Source organism: Camelus dromedarius, chromosome 27, assembly GCF_036321535.1.
Source record: "Camelus dromedarius isolate mCamDro1 chromosome 27, mCamDro1.pat, whole genome shotgun sequence".
Taxonomy (NCBI): Eukaryota; Metazoa; Chordata; class Mammalia; order Artiodactyla; family Camelidae; genus Camelus; species Camelus dromedarius.
In genome coordinates this window covers 25,655,256-25,662,924 of record NC_087462.1, presented here as the reverse complement: position 1 = coordinate 25,662,924, position 7,669 = coordinate 25,655,256, and the positions used below count along the sequence as shown (strand labels likewise).

General features: G+C 42.3%; 1 long non-coding RNA gene across 1 annotated transcript; it reads right to left on the bottom strand.

Moving 5' to 3' along the window:
• Positions 1-252: 252 nt before the first annotated feature.
• Positions 253-7,628, bottom strand: LOC105100620 (uncharacterized). The gene is made up of 5 exons (XR_838207.3): positions 5,598-7,628; positions 5,393-5,477; positions 4,880-4,987; positions 2,198-2,292; positions 253-1,589 (listed from the first exon to the last, which is right to left on the bottom strand). It is a non-coding gene; the product is annotated as an uncharacterized LOC105100620 (long non-coding RNA).
• Between the last annotated feature and the right edge of the window lie 41 nt (positions 7,629-7,669).

Sequence of the window (7,669 nt, the reverse complement as noted above, 5' to 3'; positions counted from 1 at the left end):
GCATGCATTCTACCACTGAGCTATATCTTCTCCCCAAGTCCTATTATTGAGATGTGGTATAAGCAAGGTTCTGGCACAGGAAGAAACAAGTACACATAAAGAATAAAAATGAAGCAAGAAATAGTCCCTATTTTATAAGGGACCTTGATATATAAAAGGAGGGAAATTTCCCATCAGTAGGTAAAATACGGACTATTCAACTAATAATGTTGGGACAACTGACTGTCATATAGAAAACAGGCAAGTCAGACCTTTGTGGTAGGAAAGTTTTCATTCCCTTAACATTAATGATTGGTAAGTTTGATTTCAGAACAAGTAAAACTTTCATAAGACCAGAGATATTCACGCAAATGAAGAATACAAGCCTCTCTTAGATCAGACCGGAAGTAAGAGGACACACTCTTAAACAGAATACTCAGTACTTTCACAGCAATAGGCTATGTGGTAAAAGCACAAACATGAGCAAAAGAAAGATACCCACCAACTTCAAGCTAGTGGCTCTCTCGTCTGGGTGGCAAGAAAGTGACAGATGGGAGGGGGTTTCTCCAACTGTACAGGTGACCCCTGAGCAGCATGGGTTTGAATTGCGCAGGTCCACTCACACACAGAGTTTTCTCAATAGTGATGCTACAGGACTACATCCACAGGTGGCTGGATCCGTGGATGCAGAACCACATACCTGGAGGAACCGTGTGTCTGGAGGACTCATTATAAGTTACACGCAGGTTTTCGACTGCACTGCAGGTCAGCGCCCCTAAGCCCCGTGATGTTCAAGAGTCGACTGTAATTTGTAATGCTTCATTTCTTTTTTTTTTTTTTTTAACATTTTTTATTGATTTATAGTCATCTTATGTTGTGTCAAATTCCAGCGTAGAGCACAGTTTTTCAGTTGTCCATGAACGTATATATATTCATTGTCACATTTTTTTCTCTGTGAGCTACCATAAGATCTTGTGTATATTTCCCTGTGCTATACAGTATAATCTTGTTTATCTATTCTACAATTTTGAAATCCCGTGTATCCCTTCCCACCCCTCACCCCCTTGGCAACCACAAGTTTGTAGTCTATGTCTATGAGTCTGTTTCTGTTTTGTATTTATGCTTTGCTTGTTCGTTTTTGTTTTTGTTTTTGTTTTTGTTTTTTTTAGATTCCATATATGAGCGATCTCATGTGATATTTTTCTTTCTTTCTGGCTCAGTTCACTTAGAATGACATTCTCCAGGAGCATCCATGTTGCTGCAAATGGCGTTATGTTGTCGCTTTTTATGGCCGAGTAGTATTCCATTATATAAATATACCACTTCTTCTTTATTCACTCATCTATTGATGGACATTTAGGCTGTTTCCATGTCTTGGCTATTGAAGATAGTGCTGCTATGAACATCGGGGTGCAGGTGTCATCCTGAAGTAGGGCTCCTTCTGGATATATGCCCAGGAGCGGGATTCCTGGGTCATACGTTAAGTCTATTTCTAGTCTCTTGAGGAATCTCCATACTGTTTTCCAAGTGGCTGCACCAAACTGCATTCCCACCAGCAGTGTAGGAGGGTTCCCCTTTCTCCACAGCCTCTCCAGCATAATGCTTCATTCCTTAAAAAAAAATAGATTTGAAAGACAGCAAAATGTTAATACCATTACTTCTGTGTGGTGGATACATATGGGCTATTTTCTGCATACTTAGGCAGAGGAACTAAAAAACAGATTAAACATTGGAAGCCAAGAGGGAGGTAGCACAAGTGAGCTGAAGTCTCATGCTTCATACTGTGAGAGTCCACAGACATTGTCTATCATTAGTCAATAAGAAACAGTCGTGTAAGCCTACCATTAACAGCCAGGTATGAAGGTAACCTACAACAGACCCAAAATCAGAAACGAACCAGATGGGGGAAAGCAGGAATGCTGCTTTCCATTTTAACTGTCTCAACCTTTGAAATACTATATGTGTGTATTACTTTGAAAAATAGATTTTTTTTTAAGAAAAAAGGGGCAAACTGTAATACCCAAATTGGAGACTGCTAAAAATGCCCATACCATATCTAAAAGAAAGTTTTATACTAGGAAATAAAGCAGTTCATTTTTGATCTCCAGGAATTGCTAAAAGTCTTATTTCAGTTTAAAAAGGAACACTATATAAACCACTTTAGTGATTTTACCTACAGGAAACCAAACATAAGTCCCTGAACAGCAAACCAATTTACCCTGAAATGATGCTGTAGTTGAGAGCAGGATGGTCTTTCGAGACAGGAGGGACAAGAGGCTCTGGCTGCCACTCTTCAATCAGTTCTTCCTTTTCCTACAGGAGGAAACACGGCACAGTGCTCGTTACTGGACAGCAGCTCCAGCAGTACCCAAACTGCTTGTTGTAATGCAGCCGTCATAATGAGCACCTTACTAGAAACAGAGGTCTAGCTGTTGTGGCTGGAAATGACACAGAATTACTACTGAGTTTTGCACACTTAACCCTTCACCTCTTTCCCTATCTTAGGAGAAAGGCTCTTTTACCCTATAGCTCTGTGAGTGACTGGAAAATTTTCTAAAATTTTATTTCTACGTTCAGGATTTTTCACTGCAGGAAGCAGGAAGGATAACTTCCACTGGAGTTAAAACAAAAAGCAAATCTCTAACACAAAGGGGAGGAGCATGACTGCAGGCAAGGAAGCTCGGCCTCTATCTCACGGGATCACAGACAGCTAGACCCTAGGTTCTTGCAGACATGAATGTCGTGGGAAGGGATCAACTAGAGCCCAGAGCACTGCTTCTACAAGCCACCAGCACGGATTCTGAAGTAACTGGAATATACAAAAAGAGTCTTTCATAGTAATTGTTGTAAAAGGGTTTAGTTGCCTGGAAATTTCTCATAAAAAGCCATTTTATTCCTTTTACCCGTTAGCTCATGCACTACAAGTATTTTGCTTATTGTGAGTTTTACATCTTTTCTTGAACTAGAGAAAAAATATAATTTCGAAAGCATAGTCTGGACGTACAGGATGAGCTGAGGCGCCTAATGAACCTGACAGCCACAGCAAGGCTTGCCTTACAACAGGCCCGCTCTCAGTCCTTCCATTTTCACACTTCTGTTAAATGCTTCTGTGTATTTTTCACCTAATAGGCAATGCCAGGGCACGGCCGAGAGCATGTTCACCCGATGCTCAGGCACTCAGAAGTGCTGGCTGAATAAATCAGCCAGTAAATTCCTCATCTGCTTCTGTCAGTGACCGCACAGACAGCAGCCCGCGCAAGCCCGGGGTGCCTGCCATGCGCGCCGTCCGCCTGCTGCCGTGGAGGCAGACCGGAGAATCGACTCAAGACTGCCTGGTATTCAAGCGACTCTGCAGACGGGTAACACTGAGACGGGATTTCTTCTATGTTGCCGTAAGTTACGCTTTAAAAACACTCATGATTTTTTTTTTTCCTTCCACAGCTTTTAGGGTAAGATATGATTACTGAATCTTGCTCTAGCCAACTTCTGCTTTTAGAGAGTTATCCTAAAATTATGTTTAGGAATCATTTTTTTAAAATGCATATTTGTGTGGATCGATATTTTTAAACTAAAACTAACGAACAACCCCTTAAAAAACTGGGCTAGAAACCTGTCCCACGGCCACAGAATCGTTCCCAAGGAGCCCCTAAGCACCAAGGGAGAGAAGCCGAGGCAGGATCCCTGGACTGGGAGGCCCAGCCTTGCTGCAGTACTCTGTCACAGCGTGCTCCAGGGCACATGTGTGGCATGTAGGAATACCACAAGATACTCATGAAACAAAGGTGGGGGTGGGGATCTGAGGTCAAGTTTAGGACATCTCTCCCAACAGAAGTTTAAATATCCATGGGCATATTGAAGGTTACAAGAAATCACTCAATGTGACATCTCTTTAGTCTGCTTTACCCAGGTTTCTGAAACTTAATTACCCTAAGAACCTTGTGCCGCGTGTCCCCTGGGGGGACACTGCCTGACCATTTCATGATAAATGTTAACGATCAGGACAGCGGGGCCCAGTCAGTGACACCAGGGAAGCACCGGCCACGTTCCACTTGCACTTTCTCCTGCAAACGCTCCAGCAAGTGAAGAACAGCGCAGGGCTCCATCTTTGGGCTGCACTTGGTGCTACCTTATGAACCGAAGTTTTAGACATCTTTGCAGGAAAAACGCCCCTGTCTACCGTAAGCTTTCCAGCACACTGCTATAGGGGATGGACAGGGAAACAACCCAAGGGACATAAACCACAGTGCAGGCAAAACTGCTTCTCCCCTCTCTCACCTGAGGCACAGTTACTCAGTGTTCCTACCTGCGTGAGAAGGACAAGTTTCTTTTCCATAAACCCCTGGGGTTCCTCATACTAACAGGCCCCAGGTGGGCAGCACCCCAGGTCCTCGGACACTTCTGCTTCCTGAGCTTCGCCTGGCTTGGGCTTCAGCTGGGCCCCTCACCACACAGAACCCGTCAGAACTGGGCCTGGGGGGAAGGTAGGGAGTGCTGGGGTGGGGAGGATTCTTTCTGAACTTCTTTTATGAAGGAGACCATGGGGAAAGCTCATGCAGGCTCCAGAAATAGGGGTGCTTTCCCTGAGCAACTCATGTACTCTTGTCTGTAGATACCCGAAATTCTGCAGCTGCCCACAATTCCCTTCCAGCATCTAGTACGTTTCCAGACTGCTGTTTACTCCCAGCAAATCACAGGGGCCTGCAACACGGTACTCCTTCGTGTATTTATTTTATCCCTGGCTTCCCCATATTTTACTTACCCTGATATTTCACTCCCCTTGATTTCTTACATTCCAGAAAATATTTTAATATATATAGTTGAGACACCACAAGTCCTTTCCTGCAATATGTAGCAACTATAATCATACACAGAATAATAAAACAGAGATTTAACTTCTTACCTTGACTGTAAGATCAGATCATTCTTGTAATTTGTAAGTTTTAGAAAAAAGAAGTCTGATTATCCAGAATATTAAAATTCCTTCCAAAATAAGATGATAAGCAGGAGCCTGGGAGTGAATCAAAAACAAGAGCAAAACAAAAACAAGAAATGAAATAAACATTTCCAAAACCCGCACATAAAATTTAACTCACCTGCATATACTGCTGACTTTAACCTATGTATTACTTCTTAAAATTAACTTTCAAAGTTCACTTTATTTCTACTCATTCCTTTTCCCATTTCTAACAGAAATCAATTTCTCCTAACGTGAAAAATCTCTAAAGCTACAGCTTTAGGAATAAAAATAAATTTTTAAAAAGAATCTGACACAGAATTCCAAAGTGAAACAATATCAACTATCAGATCCTTCAGGTAATTTATATTTTTACTGGTAGGAAATGACTGTAACAAACATTCCACAGTGTCACAAGGCTTCCACCACCCCCATGTACCATAATGAGTTGAGAATTACCTGGAAACCTGTTTCCACAATTCTTAAAGAGTTTTGCACATCTTACTGTATCTTCTGGATCCCTGACAAGCCTCTTTAAATCCTCCTTGGAACACAGTAGAGAAAAAAGGCTTTGTAAATGCTTAATGAAAAAGCAGGTCTCTTTTCTACTGTAGCTCCCCAAAAGTATGCAGTGTTTTTTCCATGTCAACAGGCATAAAGGTACCTTAATGAAATTATCCATGTCAGGTCTTCTTTTCAACTGTACGATTCCAGGATAAAGGCCAGGCTGCCTTTTATGTTTTATACAACTAGACACAATAAGTGCATGTGGAAGATTCCAGGTATCAACTAACCCCCCATCAGTCAGTTATGGGGTGCTATATTCCAATAGGTTGTCATTGGAAAATCACTTAAAAGAGGTATTTAGAAATGTAATTACAAATTATTTTCAAGCATTAGATAGAAAGTGATGATGATTCACCATAGTTAAAAAAAAAAACACTCAAGAGTAGGAACAAGGAAACTGCTGACAAATTCATATATAAACTTTCAGGTCAATGCACAAATACATTTCAAGCTACATTCAAGTTACAGATGTATGGGTACACAACAAGACTATTCAAATTCTATATACAAGGTGTACGGGAATTAGAAGCAAGAACAGAAAGCTAAGATTATTTTTTTAAATTGCTGATCCTTCCCGAATATAATTCAAGAATAAGGACTCTAAAAACCCTTTTGGTTTTCTCAATAATTGGATTCTAGTGGGCAAACAAAGGTCCAAGTCACTAGTTAAACATTCCACTCCACAGAAAAATCATCCTTAGAAAAGCTGAAATGTTCAGTGAACTAATAAAAATCACAAATGCAGCCTGTTTTCTTCCCCAGGAAATGTTACATCCAGCAGAAATTCTCTCAAGACTCCCTCATGGTCAGTACCAGGGTATAAGAAGTTACATAACCATAGGGCAGTCTTCAAAAAGACAGCAACAATACATATAAATTACTCATTTCTAAAAAAAAAAAAAAAAAAGAAATCTTTAATTTTAGTGGCTCTTCTTAGTCATTTTAATTAGCCTAAGGTTGGACAACCCCAGATTTGCTCTCTTAACTGTTTTTTCAAAAAGCCCTGATAGGTCTTCCAATGATATGTCTTGCATCATCACCCCGGCCAATAAACAGCAATACTAAGCTTTAAAAAAATTATCAAAAGAAAACAGATTCACTTTAAATGAATGTAAGTTCTACAAGTCCAGAGACATTTGCCTGTTTGTTCCCTGCACTGTTCCCAGCATCTAGACCTGTGCTGTCCAATACTGTAGCCACCAGTCACCATTCAACTATTTAAATATATATCTAAGTTAAATAAAAACTTCAGCCCTCAGTTGCACTAACCACATTTCAAGTACTTAATAGCCACATGTGGTTAGCAGCTACTGTACTGAACAGCTCAGATAGAGAACACGCAGAAAGTTCTATTGTACAGAGCAGAGAAATTCACTAATGTCAAATGAATGAACATCCTCCAATGCTGATATTTTGATTTCATATTATCTTACACACCTGAAATAGCTGGCCTTTCAAAAAAAAAACCCTCCTAACTAGTCTTCCTTTAAACATTCACTAAAATAGTGGTATCTTTACAAGCTAGAAAACGGGACGTATGCGAAAGAATGACAAATTCTTTCACATTCCTAAATTATTCGTCTTCCATTCGAACTCCAGCTCCCGACCAAAACAAACCCCAGCTCATTACAGTTCTTTCCCGTTACCTGCTCCGCAGTTCCAAGGACCCTACTTCCCTAGGACCCCTGCGGACTTGAGGTTTTTCCACTCTATTTTCACCATCCCGTTTTACCGTCAGTCCCAACTCTGGTTCTTGACCAGCCTCTCTGCATCTGACAGGACTTAGAGAAGGCTCTGCGTTCGCCAGAGCGCAAAACCGGACTCCCGTTTCCGGCTCCCACCCGAGCCTCTCCCTATACTCCGTCGCCGGGAAGCGTGTGCCCCCGGGAGCCCTTCCAGCGACCGACGCCGAGAGTCCGGGCGTGACCCTAGCCAGCACCGCCCAGGCCTCCGACCATGAACCCACTCGAAACGTCCCACTTCCCGGGGGCTCAGTGTGGTCCCGGGCCGCGCGGGCCGCCAAGCTCAACTCATAGAGCGCCTGTACCATCTCCACCAGCCCCAGCTGCTCCGCGACAGTAGCCATAGTTGGCTGCTAGGATCCTTCCGCAAGGCGGGTCGCAGGCGCGTCAGACACTGCGTGGCGCCGCCCAGTGACGTCTGCGCGCC